Source organism: Zonotrichia albicollis, chromosome 6 (genome assembly GCF_047830755.1).
Source record: "Zonotrichia albicollis isolate bZonAlb1 chromosome 6, bZonAlb1.hap1, whole genome shotgun sequence".
In the NCBI taxonomy this organism is placed as follows: domain Eukaryota; kingdom Metazoa; phylum Chordata; class Aves; order Passeriformes; family Passerellidae; genus Zonotrichia; species Zonotrichia albicollis.
Genome location: NC_133824.1, coordinates 37,850,161 through 37,869,584, shown reverse-complemented (window position 1 = coordinate 37,869,584; position 19,424 = coordinate 37,850,161). Strand labels below are relative to the sequence as shown.

The following is a 19,424-nucleotide window of genomic DNA, read 5'->3' as shown; positions in this document are numbered from 1 at the left end:
AAGTCAGACACATCCTAGGAGACATCACTGCTGTGCTGCAAGTACCATATGCCAGGGTTGATGTAACCCAAAGCTGTTCACTGCTATTGCAGTGGAAGGGGGAAAACCCAAAAATGCAAATCAACCCCCATCTCAAATAAACAATATTTAGTTCCATAAGAACCTGAGCGGATAAATTCTTTATTGCAACTCATTTTAAATTAGGGAAGCAAATTTAAGTGTTTGCACAGCCAGATCATCGTGCTCTGAACAAACCAAGGGAGGTTTGCAGATGTACACCATGCTGACCACAGGGTTCAGCTTCTGAGTGCAATGTAGGTAAAGAGACACTTTGGTGCAAAGCTCTGTCAAGCCTGGTAAACATGCATAAAGATCCTATTAATGACCTGGTATTTCTGCAGGGAATTGGGGGAGTTTGAAAATAGGCATTGGTTTGGAAGAGTGGAACAGGTTTAACAAGTGGGATGCTCTGTAGAAACCAGTAGTGGCTGGTTACGTTGCTAGAAATGTTTCAATGGAAGTTAACTCCCACAAGGTCACAAAGTCCTGCTCAAAGGTGAATTCAGCACAATCTTAACTGAAACTGGCCAAAACCAAGCAAAAGCTATGCAAGAACCACCCTTTCAGAAACTCCAATGTGAGTGCTGCAACAGCTTTCCTGCCCGGAGTTTTTGAATATGAGGCCTTCTATAACAGGAAAGAAATATTTTCTGCAAAGTGACCCACAAGACTTCAGAAGTATTTAGGAGACTGCTTTCCCCTTTTGTCAAAGTCCAAAGGGGAAAAAAGCCCATAAAAGTGGAATATAATGTGAACAATGCTGAGCTATTCATTCCAAAATGAAAGCTGCTTCTGAGAGAGAAGGGGAAATACCCACCACAATAGCTTTGGAAAACACTGCCCAAAACCCTCAGGAAAAGAACAAAACAAGGAAAACATACTTTCAAAAATCAAAAATTATGAAAGTAACACAGAAGAATTACAGTAATTGCATGCTAGGAAATAAAGACCAAAAAGAAAATCACCATGGTCAAGCCATTTATTCTGGCTCCCATTAGCCTGGTTTCTACTTAGTTTAATCCAGGACTGCATTGAGTAGAAAACTGGCACAGGGGTTTTGGCAGCTGCTGGCACTTAGAGCATGCAGGGTTCCACCCCCTGACCCTCCCCACTGCAATGCTCCCACAGCTTCCACCTGGATGCGGGACAAGCCCAGCCACCACACCTGGGCTGCTGGCACCGTGCCAGGGCAAAAACAAGGAGTGGAGAATTGATTTCAATCCCTTAAAAAGTCCTCTTTGATATAGATACAAGCAGCTAAATCCCTGGGGAACTACACTTCTCTTTGGTGTGCTCCATGCAACATGGAGGTCTGGAAACGTGGGGCAGCACTGTCAGCACCATTGAGGGCTATGCATGTGCCTGGCCCTGCCCTCCTGAAGTCTCATTTCCACTCAAAGCATGACCACTGAGGCTCCAAAAACAGCTACCCTAGAAATTATTTATTTAGAAGAAATGCATATTTCAGGAATGAGTTAATACACTTGGAAGGAAGCACTAGCCACCTCCTTGTACTGGCATTTTTCCAGCCTCCCAAAGCCTACCACCAGCCCTGCCACAGCAATTTTGCAAGGTTAGATAAATAACGAAGGAAATGGACAGTAAGTCACAGTTCTGGAAACCTACCAGAAACCTTTGCCATTTCAGGTTGCCATTTCTACCTTTTTTTCTCAGCCTCATCTTCCTGCACCCTGGTGTGGGACCCTCCAGCATCCTCTCCAGGGCACCTGAAGTCCAACCACAGCTGCACAATGGCCAGCTGTGACTTAATTCAGCTTCTTCTCTACAGCTAAAAGGCCAGGAGCAATGCAAGACCACTCAGGTTTTATGGACTGCACCATCCACAGCATCCTGGAACCCAGCAAGAGGTACAAGCAAGAGGCTGTAACTTCAGTCTCATAAATCACCAGCATACCAAACCCGTGTTTTCCAGCAATGCTATTGTTCTCCTCCCCTTCCCCTCTGCCACAGTATCTCAAAGACCTTAAAACCACTTATTATTTATCAATCCAGCAATTCTGAGAGCCCTTAGGAGGAAAAAACACTCCAATCCTTATCAGATGAGACCAGCAGGACTCCAAAGCAGAGCATTGGTACTTGTCTGAAAAAAGTGGAACCACTCAGTCTCAAGGAAGGAGCAAAACATAGCCAAAACCATCCTTAATGAAAGCTGTACCTTTTCTCTGAGGAAAACTAACAAGTGAACTACAAGGAAGCTCAGCCAAAAAGAAAAAAATAACACAATCTCTTGTGGACTGATAAAATATGAGATAGCCCACTGCATCCCCAGCTTAGAGAGAAGAAGCAGAATATTCTTACCATTTAGTTTCTTTCTAAATTTGGGATAAGTTTTTTTTTGGTAAGCATGGATTTCACCTGAGGGTAATGCAAAAAGGAACATAAAAAATCCCAACATGAATGACAACTGAAGAGCAGCCATCTGTGTGGGCGTCTCTCTTTCCAAACAAAACTTGGAGTGAAAAGGCTTTTCCAATGAGCCAGCCAAGAAAAGGGAAACTTCATCAAGAATCACAGTGGGATCTGCCTGGAGAGTATGCTGCATGCAAGTACCAGGGATAAAACCACTCCCCCTGCCACTACCAGCAGTCCTCCCAGATGTCCATCTGTCCACTGTTCCTTATTTTCCCTTTTCAAAACCGTGGTGAAAGCTGCTGGGGAGGACACAACATGTGGCAAGTAATTACAGAGCAAAGCAGAGCAGAAGCACCTTTGGGCATAAGCAGCAGTTCAGGCAGTCACCAAATGCTGACCCTCCATGAGGGCTGCATGAGGTCTCTGCTTGTGAAGCCAAACTGAGGACCCTGGCACAGCTCTGCTGGGAGGGCTGGGTAAGCACCAACTGTGGAATGCCCACAGAACTGCTCACCTGCACCAAAGAGAGGTTTTTAAAACAGCAATCTGGAGTCAGCTTCGTTCTTTGCTGCAGGCAAGCCAGAGACTGCTGGGGTTCCCACTGCTGCACCCTCCCATGCACATGTGGGTTCCAGCACTCAGCCACACACATGGCAGCTCTTCACCTGCCCCAGGACCTGGAGGCTGCCAGCCAAGTTCAGCTCTCAGCCTGCTTAAAACTCAGCACATTTGCAAGGCCCAGGGTCAAGCTAGAGCAAATGGAATGCTCAATTAGGCTGCTCAGCCTCTATCCAAGTCCTTCCAGAGCAGCTGCTGTTACACCACTGCAGACAGGGTATTGATTCAGACATTAGCAGTTTACATGAACCTTTGGGCCAACCCAGAACAGTGATTTTCAGTGTCTTTGCCAGCAGATTACAACATATGCCCACATACTTCAAGCATAGTTCAATGATATCAGCAAAAATTCACTGATAGAAAAAATATTTTCCTATCAGAGTACACAAAACTCGAGGTGGACATCTCCTCCTCCACGAACTCACCCGTCTGGAACGAAACCTTCCTGAGCATCAGAAAGAAAGCTGACCCAGGGGTGCCCTGAGATTCTTGCTCATTTTCTAGCAAGCCACTCTAAGACGAATTTGAGCTGAATATTGACATGCTTAAGGCCATTTAAAACAGAGACTGGCTTTCCTAACATATCAGTGTTTTTCCAGCCTCGGAGAACAAGAGACAGAGAGGAAGAGAATTGGTTTTGGGGAGAAAGCACTAATAAGATAGGAATTTCCCTGAAATAATTAGCAGTGTAAGGAAAAACCACAAAACCCAACCACCCACAAACTTTCCCTAAGGAACAGCTTCAAACCTATGAAGTCTCTACATCCACAGGCCACCAGGTGTATGGCAAGCATGGGGCCTACTTCTGCATAAACACTGGGGCACACGAGATCATCAGCACCCCAGATGGACAGGGCATTTGCAAATAGGTTTGCAACTAGGAAGTCCCCAGGGAACTAGGGAAAATTGAATAGCTAAAACAATCCTGATCTGCCAGCTAATACAGATGGTTTTTAATAGAAAGATAACAACAGGCCTTAGGAAGACATAAGCCCTCTCCCCCATGGAGAGAAGAGTGTCATTTTGGCACTTACTTTTTCCTAGGCTTCTCAGGAAGCTTGGCAGGAAATGGTAGAGACTTCCTCCACTGCATAAATTCTTTTATCAGATTAAATTAGATTAATTCCTTCAGGAAGATTACTGCTCTAGGCAGATGATGAGTGCTCCTACCTTGATTCTCATGGTGCTTCTACCCCAATGACTGAAACAGCACTTAAAAATTTTGTTTCATCCCCAATCCTTTCACAAAGACCTGCAGGTCTGTTACCTGCAAGAAACATATACCCACTTGTTCCAAATGTGGAATACACCTAAATTCTTAGTATTACTTCCTCTCTTTTTTTTCTGGTTTCCAAACATTCAGAAAAAAATTGGAAGTACTTCTCCTTGTTTTCTTAATGCAACCATGACAAAGTTGCTATGCAATTGTCTGTTGGGGAATTGGGGCAGGAAGAAAAAGAAAGATAAAGCAAACTGCTGGAGTTAACCTGCAGCAGGAAACAAATAATTTACAGGCTCACATATGGAATCAACTCTCATTTTTTCAGAGGAGTAAGTACCAAAGGCTTTGCACAGTCATTGACTCTCTGGGGTCATTCTCTGATGTCTGGTGCTTGCAGCACTACCAGCTAATGGTAACAAAGATTACTCTGTAAAAGGAGTGGTGGAAATGTCTGAGGACATGCAAGACCAAGAAGAAAATAGCCCTTCGCCCCTGAAAGGTTGCTGCTCATGTAAGAAAGCAGTACAAGACCCAGAGTAGTCAGAAGCAGTTGGTGAAAGCAATGAGGCATGTGAAGACAGTTTGTCCCTGGAGCAGCAGCTGGGGAAGAGAGGAGAGGACAGCTGCAGCACTGCCCCAGGACATCCCATGTGCCACCCTATTCATTTCAGGGTATCTGACAAGGGCACTCAAACATGGGCATGATACATTCCACATCATCAAAAAGCTCAACCCTCTGCGAGCCTGCAGTGGCCCCAAACGGGGCTGCAACAGGACAGGGCAATGCTCTGCAGGGACAGAACTTCTCCCATGGATGCTGTGGAAAAGGTGACTTTGCTAATTCACTGCTCAGGGTCAGGTCAAAAGGTTGGCTCATTGACCACCTGCCCCTGAGCAGCACTCCCCACCCACTGCTGGTTAACCTCTGTGGCAGCCATCAAAAGGAAAAGCAAGAGCAACCCAGACTGAGTTATCCATTGCAGCAACACAACACTGCTCTCAACGTGCATTACCCAGCCCCTATGCTCTCACAGCAGTGTCCTAAGCTGTTTTTAAAGTCAGCATTTCGCTTTTTTGCTGGCTAATATAACATTTCCTCTCCCTTCCCCCAGTCCAAGGATTTGGCAAAATTGCTTCTTTTGCAAATCCCACTGCAAACGCTGAACTTTTGCCAGTTAGACAGGGAAAATCTTGACTAAAAATAAACCATGTTTCAGAAAATAGACCTCCTTCCAGTACAATGAAGTAGTGGATAATGCATGCAAGCAGATCTGCCAGGAGAACACAGCCTCCAGATTTGCATAAGAATCTCCTCAAGCTCAGTAGACAGCTGCAACTCCTGTGACTTATCCCATCTTAACAAAGAACAAGGGAAGGGGGGGTGTCTGGTGAAAGGAGTGAGGTACGGTTGAGGATGCTGAGATAAATCAACTTTCCACCTGTGGGGGCAGGAAGAGAAGTGCCACCATCACCATGTGCCTGCATCCCCAGTGAACCAAGCTGGTCACAACCCATTTGGGAGGGAGAGGACTGCATTCCCTGCATGGTCACTACAGAAGGCAAGAGTTTGTTACAGGAAATCCACTGCAATTCAGGCATGAGAAGAGAATGATCTGGGATTTTGCCACCTGAGTCACCCGGAGTCTGGGACACTGACTCAGTGCTGGCTCTCCTGACTCAGACACACCTGCAGCAGCTTGCTAGCAAACGGAGGCACTCCTACCTTTGCTGTTCCCCTTCTTATTGTGGTTTTCCCTTTAAGAGGCCTTTTACAGCAGAAAATTAACTAAGAAAAGGAAAGCATAAGGAGAAGACTGGCTGGGGAAGCACAGGCAGTGCTCAACTAAGCAGCTGTGCTTTCAGATCCAAAGAGGGCACATTTGCTTGCTTGCTGTGATAAACCCCGGGAAATACAGGAGAATTAAGTGGAAACAGCTCCACCCTGACTCCTACTCCTCTACACGTCTGCAGCACCACCCAGACAGTCCTGGATGAACCAGGTTTTCAAGAAAGATATCTTTCTATAATGAATCCATTTCACTTTTTTAGGGATCAAGAAAGCATTATGCAGCAAGTTGTGATTATATCCTTACACAATCAAATGGGCCATTCAGGCAAGCTAAATGCAAGGCAATGCCATTTTTATGAGATCCACGAGGGATAGATGTTTGCAGAAGGAACTTCTTTTGCTCCTAGGGCAGGCTGAAGGTTTCAGTTCAGAGTGCCAAGCCAACCCTCCTTGCCCATTAACACTCCCACAGCAGGATCATGCACCTGCTTTTCAGACCTCCCTCGAGCAACCACAGATGGCTAAATATTCCACTCCAGTTCCAGTTGCACACACACCTGATCAGCTGTGAACACAATTCCAGATAATACAACAGTAGACTTCAACCCAGTCCTATATTTTTCCCTCCTCAAAGTAATCCACAAATTGAAATTGAGATCTGCTTGTAGCATAGCAAGGGGCATCACTGAAAGCATGTATGGCATCTCAGGGACTTCAACTGACCTAGGCAATGCACTTAGAATGCCAAACAGCTGCAAAGAGCGCAGATTAGATTTTTCATTTGAGCACTGATGCCTTAAAGCAATAACAAACCAAATAACTCAGGCAAAAGGATGCACAGGGCGGCGCAGGGGAGGCACTACTCCACTGCTCCTGAGAGCAATCAGTGGCAGAGCAGAGCAGTAATTATCCAGGGAGGAATAAGCTGCTACAGGCTGTTCTTGCCATCCATTAAGAAAACAACAGCAGATCTGTTCATGGTTGGATAGCAACAGGCACACAGCTCCCTCCCTCCCTCCCCGCGGGGCAGCTGCCAGAGGGCGGCTGAGCAGGAGGCGCAGCAGCCCCTGAGCGCGGCCGGGATTCCCCAGCTGCAGCTCCGGGAAGGAAAAGGCAGCGCCTGTGCTAGCAGGGAGCATGGCCTCCCCCGGGCTGCTCTGCAGCAATGCTGCTTCCAGCCCTCTCCTCAGAGGGCTGGCAGCAAGGCTAAATGCAAACTTTATCTTCTGCCTGCGTGTTTTCACAAAACCTCTGCATGGAAACATGAACTATTCACTGCAGAGCAGTCTGCACCACAGGATCCATTCCACACCCATCAGGCAAACCCTGCACACATTTCACCCTGGCCATATGCAGCCCCTCTTTCCCTCACCAGGAACGTGACAAACATACCTGCTCAGGGCATCAGCTTCTCCTATAGCACTGTCAAGGAGCCAGAACACGATTCCCATGGGCACACAGGAACTGGCAAATCCTGTAAGCATCAGAGAGAATAGCAATTAGTGCCATTAATGAGCTGCCTGGTGAAAAGGAAGGATGCCAAAGCAATCTCAGGAGAATCAGGAAGGTGTTAAGTCCCTGCCCTGAACACGCTCCTGCCAGCCCTGGCATTGTGGCAGAGGTACATGGCATGAGGCTGTCAGGGGACTTCTCCAAAATCACAGAAGGAAGCCAAAGCAAAAGACAAGATGATGAGTCCCAAATCAAGGCTGTTCATCCACTAAAGCCTCCTCAACAGCCAGTGCAATGAAGATAACACCTACATGCAGGGGCAGAAAAGAGGCTGGTAAATGGGATGGAAGGGATCACCTGCAGTGCCCCTGCTGTGCTCCCTGGGATGCTGCTGAAGATCTGCTTCACAGCACCTGGGCAATTTCTTCTGGTTTGCAGAGGAGGCAAATCCCACATGATAGAGCCAGGCCACTTCCATTTCTTCATCATCATCATCATTAGTGATTCATCATTATAGTTTCATAATAAAAAAGGCTTTATATTTTCCACTGATGGCTGTATAAAGCTTTTGTACCTCACTCACACAGAAGACATTTAACCAGCACTGAGCAACAGCTGTGACAAAAGTCACCTCTGCAGGCTACAAAAACACCTCACTTCAGGCATGTGAAGTGCCTGCTGCATGCCAAAGAAAAGATAGCAGAAATGTTTTACTGGAAACAATTCTAAGCAGCCACAAGGAGAAGTTTTTCTGATAATACTACTGAAGCAAAGGTTACCACATCTAATATAATTTTACTTTTCCCATCCTGTTCGTGCAATGGTTCAGGGATAGCAAGGAACATGGTGGATGAGGGACCATCCTCAGATACACTGTAACATAGGGAACATCTGGAAGCTGAGGGAGGTAAGGAAATAGTGAGACATCTCTAGTCAAAACACTAAACCAGCAAGAGGAAGGTGCAGAATCAGCCTGACAATGTCTCATGTGCTTCCTGCCAACTGGACCTCATTATGTACTGTGAGAAAACTTACTCATGCAGCACATCAGTTTACCTTGGACTGAGGAGAGGCTTGCTTTCCCCAGCCTCTGCAGGTGATTCAGAAAACTGTCATTGCCAACTGGTATTTAAAGAACTGAGAAAAGTCTAATCTAAAATTTGTGGCTCCCTCTCACTCATTTTCCCCTTTCTCCTTTCCTATTAAGGAAGGGCTGAAGGCATTTCTAAATATGAAAAAAATGCTGAAGTCCACAAGACCACAGCACAGACCTTGGACTCCAGCCTCAATCACAAATTTTCCATCACCCTGTTGCTCTACATTAACCAAAACACAGGAGTTAGTTACTCCTGTTATGTACCTCCAGGAGGGTCTTCTGCTGGTTTTTTGAAGCCAGTAAATGAACACTATTCAGCAGCTCTACAAGGACAGAAGTAACAGGACAAATCCAACCTGGCCAATAATCTTCAGTGGTAGCTTACATATCAAGGTAGGGAAAGAAAGGGAATTCATACCTTAACTTCACATGGCTTAAATCTGAAGGGAGGCTGCCTTACCTTCATAGGACTTCATCTGCACTGGTACTGACCCATGCCTGCACCAGGGCTCAGCACATGGGGAGTATCAACATGGCAGCCATACAGACAACCTTTTCTCCCTCCCTCCTCCAGTTCCTTTTCCATTTAACAACTTTCTCAACTCGACTCCTACTCTTAAACAACGCTGCAGAAACATCACTGGCAAGGTTCTAAGTCCTCACTTCCCAATACTGCCAAGCAAGGCAAAAAGAGATGCCTGAAGCTTTCTTAAGTGCTGCTGGATTTAATCAAAGCCATATGAAGATGGCCTGCTTGCCCTCCCAAAGCAACTGCAGCTCTCAGAAAAAGCATGTTGTCCCACAACAGACAGATATACTGGAAACACAGCAGAGTGCCAGGGAATCAGAGTGCTCAGCCTCCCCCTTGGTTCCCAAACTTCCTTCTCCCAGTGCCCAGCAGTCACTTGTCCTAGGGCTGCTCCTCCCCAAGACACCACCAGGCTCCAGGCAATGCAGAGCATGGATGACACAAGACAGCTGAGCTCCTCTGCCGCTTTCCTGCAGCTCCAACTTGTCCACCAAAATATCTATTTCTCAGTGCCACCACCCTAGCAGACCCTCTGTGGCCTTGGCCACGATCACTCCTTGCTTGTTGCAGACTGAGGTAGTGCTGCAGAAACACAATTACCTTTTGTTTCATCTAAAGCAGCACACAAAGATTCACCAGAGTTTATAAAAAGGTTATGAAGCAAGGCAGCAGAGGACTGAGTGATACTGGGTGACTACAAAGATGGGGCATCCGCAACTTTTGGGAGCAACCTGTTCCAGTGCCTCACCACCCTCATCACAGAAAACTTCTCCCTCATATTCAATCTAATATTCTCCTTGATACATTCAGCAGGAAGCTTTATTTAAAAGCTCAAAGTCCTCCCAGAGGGAAACCTCCCCTGGGTTAAGCAGGAAGCCAAACCCTGGCAGCATGTACACGAAGCCATCAGTCAGCAGTGCCCCACAAAGGACTCTTCCAACACTGTAGCCTCCCAGAAATATTAATGCACTTAGCAATCCTTGCCACCCTTTTACATGGAAGGAAACTGGAGTAGAAGCAGGACATGTTCCACCAGGGGATACACAGCTGCTCTTCAGCAAGCCATGCCCACTCCCACAGGCTTATCAGCTCAACTGATCCAAAAGTACCCTCTGCTGCCACAACAGGCAGTCCTGCCTTTTCTCTCCCCCCACTTCTACACATCTCTACAATAGAGGTAGCAACCATCACTTGCTTGATTCAACTGGAAGCCATCTCAGAAATAAGAAAATAAAGGGGAAGAATTTCTGGCAGGAGAACAGCTTGAGATCAGCTAAATCTGATGAAAAGCATGACCTCAGAAAGGTGGCACAGTGGTACATGTGGAAACCAAGATGAGGCTTCAACCCATCATATATTTGCGTTTGCACTGGGGTAAATCATGTAAAATCAGTTTAACAGCTCCATTCACTACTGAGCATGCTCTGTCACTCACTGTTGTAAAGACCCATCCAAAACAGCCCAGTGATTTGCCCTCTGAGGTCTCCAAACCAGGCTGATGCACCCAAACAGCAACACACCACAGCTGTGCAAGCCTTGCAGCTTACCAAGGCACCGCAGTAAAATAAAATTCCTCCAGGAGGATTGGGAATTTTTTTGTGGGGGAGAGGAGGGGGGTATTTTGTCACAGCTGAAGGGTGTTCTCAAATGGTTTCAAGGAGCAGAGGAGCAAGGACAAGCATATGCAAAGGATCTAGCAAAAGCTCTTAAGCAAAGCAGACAGCAGGAAGCTGAAAATAAATACGCAAAACCCTTTGCAGCACCAAAGTTCAAATCCATCTGGATAGCACTGAGGCTGTCACGGCAGCCCACAGAGGGCATTTTCCAATTCCTTGCACAGAAACCCTGGAAAATAATGATGGAAAAGTAAAAGCACAGGCTTGAACTCTAAGCCAGACCTCCATCCAACACGTGACCAACTTCAACAGCACCAGGAGTGCAGGGGGAGGAGAACACAGCCCTGCATGGTCCCCACAGGCTGCCTTGTCCCCAGCACTGGGAAGCCTGAGCGCCCTCAGCCCCCACCGTGCCTCTCCTCGGGCACAGGTGTGGATGGAGGGCTTACAGCAGACACAGGTGCAGCTCAGGGTACCTGTCAGAGGGGCTGCCAGCACCAGCCTTCACATGCCAGCCAGTCACCTCACCTCCAACACCAGCAAGAGGCACAGTCCCCAGCTAAAAAGTACATGCTGCAAAGCTGCACTGAGTGGCGGGAGCCAATCCATCAGCTTGCCCAGAGGTCCCATCCGAGCATCCCAGCAGCAGTCTGACAGAGCTCCCCAGCACTAGCTCCTTACAGAGGGGGAGGAGGTACAGTAATCCTGCCTTGTTTTTCTGAGTTACACAACATTAGTCACACAGGCTTCTGCCCCAGGGCCCCCAGGCAAGCCTTGCCTTCCACGGTTGCTGTGTGCTCCCCCTTATACTACCAACTCTCGACAGGAACAGACAAGCACAGTTCAAAAACTCACATTCGAGCCTCCTTTACACACCTTTCACAGAAATACACAGAGCTGCCCCTCCACTTAACACAGTTCTATTTTTTCCCCCCACCAGAAAAAGTACCCAGTTACTCAAATTGAATTTCCATGGCATTAAAATCAATTAAGCAGCTACACATCTCCAACTGACCCATTCCCAGTTTTTCTGATAACTGTTACCACACAGACCACATGCACACCCCCAAAATATCCCAAAGCATCCTTAAGAAAATCATGGACTTTGTAACAAAGCTCAAGCTTTCACCTCGCAGAAATGCATCTTAGTTTAAAAATAAATGAAAAAACCACAACGGATCAATTCAGGTCAGTTTTTACCACGAAGAGCTTCAGAAGTCAGCTGCAGCTTGGTGTAACCACAGAGCTCACGTGAGGCAGGACACAAGAGCCATCACGTCCATCGTGTCACACATGCAACATTCAGGCTGGGGACCTTCCCAGTTGTCTGCGTGCCACCTCCCAGCAGCAGGGACCTGGAGCAGAGCATGGCTGCTCAGCCTGCAGGGAAAAGCAGCTCATTGCACTCACCCAGACACCAGTGACCACTGGTAACAGATGCAAGCACTGCCCACACCTGTTTCTCAGCAGAGACGAGCTGCCAAAGCAATCAGGCAAGCCGAGCCCTTCAGCTGCAGCTCCACAGAGCTCTCCTGGCCGTGCCACAGCTCTGCTTTCCCCAGCAGCTCTGCAGCACCAGCAGGAATCACCCTGCAACACAGCTCTGCAAGCAGATGCCTGCAGCGGAAGCAGCTCTGGTGCACAGCCTCTTTGCTCATTTTAATGCAGTTTCTTGAAATCAAACAAGAACAGCTAAATTCATTCTCTCTGAGCTCTGGCAGGGTACTGGCTAACCCAATCTTTTCATTTCAGTCTGCCATTTCCAGCAGTAGAAACACTGTTTGAGCCACAAACTAAAGCCCAGGGATGCATTTCCCAGGGGCAAATACCTCTCCTGGCCAGCCTCTCTGGGGATGGACCTCTCTGTCCATTCGGCTGTGCCCACGGCAGATCCAGCACCCTGCTGGGGGTGATGTGCAGTCTCCCAAGTACTGATCTGCTTGGATGTGCCACAGGATGAGGTCAGTGGAAATTCAGCTGGCATCCGTGCCCAAGGCAGGAAAGCAGTAAGGGAAGAGATCCCTGTAAAATCCAGACAAAAACCTTGAAAAACTGTTTCCTTGGACACACAGGAGGCTGATAACAGCCCCCTGCCCCTTCTCCCTCCTGTTCCCTCCAGTCTGCTGGAGGGAAAAGCTCTGGCTGCCATGAAGCCTCTGCCAGCCATCTGACTGAGTGCTGGGACACAAGAGGGTGAGATGACAACAATTTCCATCCAGACTTTCAGATGTTAAAACCATGGCGAGGGCAAGGCTGCAGGAAAGAAAACTCCCTGAGCTCTCACAAGTTTATAAAGGGCTAGAACAACTGAAGGGATTTATAGACCAGCCTGAAAGCACACACACTTGCTGAGTCCGCCCCTTGTATTGACACACGTATGGTGCAATTTTTTCCACAGAAACTGGATTACAGCACCCTGCTTTAGGAGGTGACTAATCACATCAATGGGAAACAAGTTCAGCCCCTTCAGTGGTTAAGATCTTGTGAAGCTTATTGGTTTTCTCAGCTATATGTTACATATGCCCCCTTCCCACTCCCAATTCAAGTTCCACATGTGGTGCCCCATGGCATCTTTCTCTCACAGCATGGGATGTCCTGAGCAAACCCCAGCCAGATCTCTGTACCACACAGAGGTATCAGAGCACAGCCATCAGGTCACCCCTGATGAGCCTGCTGGGGGATTTACACCATAAGCTTAGGGCAGGCAGAAGGACAATGCATCAGGCTCTGCTCAGCCTCCAGACATTTGGAGCATCTCTGGGAGGTCAAATGATGATCCCACCAGCCCTTTATCCAAGGGAGCCAAGTGGTGGGTGTCTGTCTACCATGGCTACTGTCAACTTGGTCAGCTCTGCAGCAAACCTGATGGCAATGCAGACTTGGCTCAAAAACACATTGGTAAAGAAAAAAATCCAGTGCCAGGCCACCTAGACTGGCAGCACCAAGGGGGCTCAACCATGCATCTAGGCAACAAGAGCCACCAAACAAATTAACGCCTTGCAGGTCAGATACAGGTTTCTCAGCAAATAGCAAGGTTTTGAACTAATTTCAGTTTATCTGGTTAGCAGCAGCAACAGCACAGGTAACACTTCTGACCCACTTTGTTACCACCAGAGGAACAAACACATTACATCCTTCCTGATAAATCCCCCCAGTCGTGTATCAACACTCTCATGATCACTTTTGACTCATGGAACTGAAGGGGGAGGGAGGAGAGATACTGTAAGTACAAGGCACCACAGTTTTTCAAGAAACTGAATTTCTAAATATGCAGGTCATTTTCCTACCTGCTTCTTCATCTACTCTGTTGAAATGTTTGACAGGACACATAACTCACTATCAGTGCTACCTTGCTCCACTCAAGCCCATCAGATGTCAGAGCTTTAAAAGAAGGAAAGGAGACACTCAAAAAATTTAACTTGGGGTGAGAAAACCACACTACTAAGCTAAAACTTTTGCAGTCAGCTATGATTCAAACAGAAGGTTTTTTTAAAGAGCAACTGCAGTAGCTGTGACTGATACTGTATTCCCCCAACATCCTGCCACGGCGGTGGTGGGCGGCAGACACGGCTCTCACTGATTAATGACAGCACTGGAGGCTAGGAGAGGCAGGAGATTTAAAAACTCAGGACAATCTGCTTTTGATCCTGATTTCTGGTGAGTGAATTGGCCCACAGCATGTGCATGAAGAAGGCAGGCATGTCTGCACAGCTGCTGCAAAGAGAAGTAAGAGATGCAGGAGCAGGCTGCAGACTTAGGCTGCTGGGTCACCAGCAAAGCACACACCTCACTGTGCCCAACCAAACACTCTCCCCACACCTCCTGCAGCAAGAGGCACCAGCACGCTGCTGAACACACCAACAAGCAAGCACAGAGCAAGCTGGCTTCAGCTCTGCCGTCAGGACTCCAGCAGGGGCTCAAGTCCTACCTAAGGAGATCAGATATCCACTGATGGACACTCAGGCAAAGCTGGAGTGATGGGCACATAAAAGGGGCTGAGCATCCCCAGCAGCTGCTTCTTCTTCACAGAACTTTTTTTCCCCACCTTGGACTAACAACAAGGAAAATCCTTCACTGAGCTCCAAAAGATGAAGCAAGTAATTTGTTTGCTTGAAGTTTGGGGCACCCCAGCACTGGGGCTCACTGTGAGCTCCCACCCTGTCAGACACAAGTGCTCAGCTGCTGCCTGCAGCAGGGAACTCCTCTGCAGGAAGCTGAATGGTGCTGGCTCCTGCGTTTGATTTCCAGGATCCAAGCCACAAGGAGAGCTAAAAATGTCCCAATTAAACATTTCTTTTCAACGCAAGACTTGATGATGTGCCACAAGGGTATTATACAACTGCAAACAAGAAGAGGTGATCTGCAAATCACACTAAGAAAAGTAAGAAATCAGAAAAAAATTACTTCAAAAAGAAATCAAAGCAAGCTAGCCAGGACTGTAAGCTCTGAATTGAAGCATGGACCTCATGGCCAAAAATGTAGAGAAGCTTGTGCTACTTGCAATTGTGGTGGCTGGCTCTGAGGTGCTTGCAAGCTTTCTGGTGTGACACACAAAGAGTATATAATTTCTGTTCTGCACTGATTACACACAGAGAGCTCGTTCTGGCCAAAGCCCATACAAGCTGTCTCCTGGATCAGCTGGCTGCTTAGTACGGCGCCATCCTGCATGTCAGGAGTTAAGCAGGAAACTTTTATTCCCTGTAAAACCCATTGCAAAGAGACAGCTACACTCTAGAACCAAGGATTTCCTCACATGAAGATTTAGCAGCAGATTTTTTTATCACTGCCCAGTTTTTGCAGTGACATGTAGACTTTAAACACGGTCTGTGGGTAATACTGGAGTACATTACTCACAGCAGTGCACCCGGGAGAACCAGCAAATCCTCTCCATTTGAGCCCGAGCGTTAGCTTTACCGTGGAATTACATTTATCTCTCTGGCACTAGGCTCTCATTAATGGAATTACCAGGCAGGCTGCTTCAGACTTAACACTTGAGAGAGGCGGGCTGGGATGGCGCCGCTCCAGCCTCAGCCCGCAAAGCCGGCACTGTTTCTCCATCCTCCAGTGAGCTGCCGCCCGAACGAGCCCGACCCCGTGACGAGAGGCAGGGAAACAAAAGGAACAACCCCGAACTGTCCAGGGCAATCAATATCTTTCTAGGAACATCCAGGCTTCCCGCCAGCTTTCTTGCAACCCCGATTTAGCTCTTCTGCAGCGCAGGGGGGGATGGCACGCGCAGGAGCAGCCCGGCGGGATGCGGAGCCGCCTGGCACTAAGGGACACTTAGGGATAATCTACACCAGGCCCTCTACCAATACCTTCAGCTGAGGTGTCAAAGCAAACCCACAGCTACAGAGAGCACCCACTCACCTAGAAAATCAGAGCAAGCACTCCAGTCTGAATACTTGCTTCAGAAATACCCACTGCTGCTACAAACAGGGAGGTTGTATGGTAGCAAAGCAGCCGAGACTGCTGCCCTCAGCACACCAGAGCATCTTGCACATTCTAGAAATCTGCCTTCCACTACACAGCAGCTCTTGCAGTGCCATGCTGAGCTATCTGCAGCGTGGCATGAGCCTGCCCCTTAAAGAACCCCTGCACCACCCAGTAAAATGGCCAGCTGGGGTGTCCCAGGCTGCTGAGAGCTGAGGGGGACTCAGCAAGCAACCTCCCACAAAGCTGCACTTATAGCTCTGCACCTTCAGCATCTCTGGGGGCTGTTCCTCACACAGAGCAGCTGTAGGCTTCTCTAGGTGCTACATTCCCAGGCACCTGCAAGGCAACTTCTATCATCTCGGCATGGATGGAGCACAAGGACAAAACAGATCCACCAAAACCTGAACAATACTTGCCCAGCATTGTTCAGGAGCACAGCTCTGCCAGAGCAAGTGGAAGACAGAAGGGGAAAAGCAAGCACAAAGTTTATTTATTTGCAGAGCACAGACATATCTTCAACAGCTTGAGCTGTAGGAGCTGAACTACTCTCCCCTGTAATTAAAATGAAGGAGAGGAAAGCACAGGAATTACTCCAGCACAATTGTGAAGGACTGGCAAGCTTTGAGTTTGAAAGTCCACCTTAACACACATTCTTTGCAGCGATTTTAGTTCTAAAGAAAAGGAGAAAAGAGGTTTTGCTGTGGGAAAAGCTGCTGTACAACCCCGTTATTAGACCAAACAAGGCACAAATGAGGGAGGCTGTGGCTGGGTTGATGAAGCAAGGCTGAAGACAAGCCTCTTTTCCCCCTGCCCCTGCATTCGCTCTGCCAGGAGCTCCCAGCAACATGATTCAGAGGCAGACTGCCCCGTGACAGGAAAAACACATATAACACGCAGGCAGTGAAACCTCACATCTGAGAGCATCTATGCAAAACACAGCCTGAAACACATTTGCCAGCTCCACAGAGCCAGCTTGATACTTAGCAAAGGCAAGCTGCTGAAACGCTGTAGTGCACATTGAAGGTAAGATTCCTCAGCAGGAGAGACTCTCAAGCATCTCCTGGTTTACTCCATATCAGAAAAACGGGAAAAAAAAAGAGAAGCCTGGGGTAAAATTGTGGGGTTCTGCAGCTCAGGGTGATGTAAAAGAGACAGGAGGACACAAGAAAAAAAAAATTACACAAGTGCAGTGCTCTCCAGTGTGGCACCCAGGAGAATAGCCACAAAAACTACTTCCTTTTCAAAAAAACTAATAAGTGTAAGGAGCCATCAAAATTACGAGTCAAGTTCCAAGATAAGAAATCATACTGCTGGATGGGTGCGGCTGCTTGCCTGTTTGGTTGCTGTTGGGTTTTTTCTTAAAGATAAACATGTCTTTCAGAACATGTTTGTTGGCCAATCTTCTCTCTGACAAAAAAAAAAAAAAAAAACCTCCACAGAAGGAAGCTCACAACTGTGAAAACGATAAATGAGAGACAGGAGAGTTTCAGAAGAGTTCTGAGGTCATGCTTCACCAGCCCTTTAAAGTAAGATGCAACAAATCAAAAAGAACAAAAGAGGAGTAAATTTAAAATTCCAAGTATTTCAATAAAATATCAGAAAACCTATTAAGCAAACTCTGCAAGAAGCAGATCTCATTCACAGAGCCCAAAACCTGTCAAGTGAAATAAATAAAAAATGTTTTGCACCTATTTCATTTGCAAAGCTGTTGATATATAGGAGAGTTTAATCAGAAATTCATAGTCTGGAGGAGGATAGCTCAGCAAATTCATCCAGAAAAAGTAACTTGTGTCTCACAGGCAGAACTAAGGCAAATCCCACAAGAAGGGTGTAAAATTGAGCAGGGAATGGTTTTGAAACCAACAGAACGATGGCTTGAACACAACCAAGGTAGAAGTAGAAAAGTACTGCAGGAAAGCAATGGGTAAAGCACCCAGGAACTCGACAGAGCAAAAGCCATAGCAAGTCCCATCACTTTCACCAAATTCCCTGCTGGCTCAGTGAATTGCAGTGACTTGGTGACCAGGATCACTGCGTGCAGCCTGGCCAGCTCAGCAGGACTCTGCTGCTCTCCACACAGCTCGGCGTTAAGCAGCCACCACCAAGGTTATACAACAAGGTTATTCTGTAATCACCTCGGTTCTGAAAGTATTTTGCACTGGCCATCAATGCTTTTTGGGTTTTGTCTCGTCATCATCAGAGGGGAGGAAATGTGATCCGGCATAAGCGAAGATATTTACCAGAATGACAGGTTTTTAACTGAGTCCTGGATATTGCTATTGCTAAACACAGCTTTAATTAAACACTGCAAGCCCACCAATAGCTTTGTCTTCCTCAGCATAGCGCTCACAGAGAAATGACCCAGTGCTCTCACCTGCTTTGCTATGCACCCTTTGACTGAGGGCATCTCCTTTTCCTGCATCCAAACTGGGCACCAAAATCCCATCTGGTCAGCGCAGCTCCCCAGAAGACTCCAGCACATGCCCTCATCTGCCATTTCAACTTCAGGAACCTGAAGTTCCCTGCTCAAGAGCCAGCATCTCTTTCCTTGTCCAGCAGGGAATTGCCTTTAACTCTACTCCAGCTGGAGCACAAGAGCAAATGGAACTATTTCTTGGAGAAAAAGACCTCACGATTCACCACGGTGCCAGATTTCACTTCTGTGGGTGTTGTTTTCAAAGGAGACATTGCAAGGCAAGGCGGGAGAACCAACTGCCGCAGCAGGTTTGCTCACCCAGGCTCTTGGGCATCCCGGCTGTCCCAGCCACGCTCAGGGACCCAGCCCGGGATGTCCCAGCATGGATGGCAGCCAGCACCGGGGGCTCCCGGACCGCCCGGCCAGGCCGAGTGTCACCCCGAGCCCCCGCAGGGGGAGTGCGGGCTCGGTGCCCCGAGGGCCGTGAGGAGCTGCCGGGCAGCCGAAGCGTCCCTGGGCAGTAACCGGGCTCATCCGGGCAGCTCCTGTGCCCTTCATCAGCTGGGGGGCGGGCTGGGGGCTCCATATTTTACGGGGCGGAGGGAGAGGGGGTTTGTTTTGTTGTTTCCTTCTGTTTTGAGCTCAGCGCAGCCCCGCCGCCACTCAAAGACCAGCCCAGGCCCTGGCAGAGCCCGTGCCGGGCGCTCCAGCCCCTGCTCTGACCTCCACAGGCACCGCCGCCCCACACACACACAGCCGTACGCATCCTGCCCGCCAAACACACAGCCCTTCACAGCCCTTCGCAGCCCCTCGCCAT

The 19,424-nt window shown here is 48.0% G+C and overlaps 1 protein-coding gene across 1 annotated transcript in view; it reads right to left on the bottom strand.

Annotated features, from left to right (window-relative positions):
- The window catches only part of LOC102070849 (uncharacterized), an 82,539-nt gene that overhangs the window by 62,873 nt on the left and 242 nt on the right, over positions 1-19,424 (bottom strand). The window contains exon 2 of the mRNA XM_074543252.1: positions 7,455-7,536. The gene's annotated coding sequence lies outside the window, so the exon portion shown is untranslated. The remainder of the gene's footprint in view (positions 1-7,454; positions 7,537-19,424) is intronic.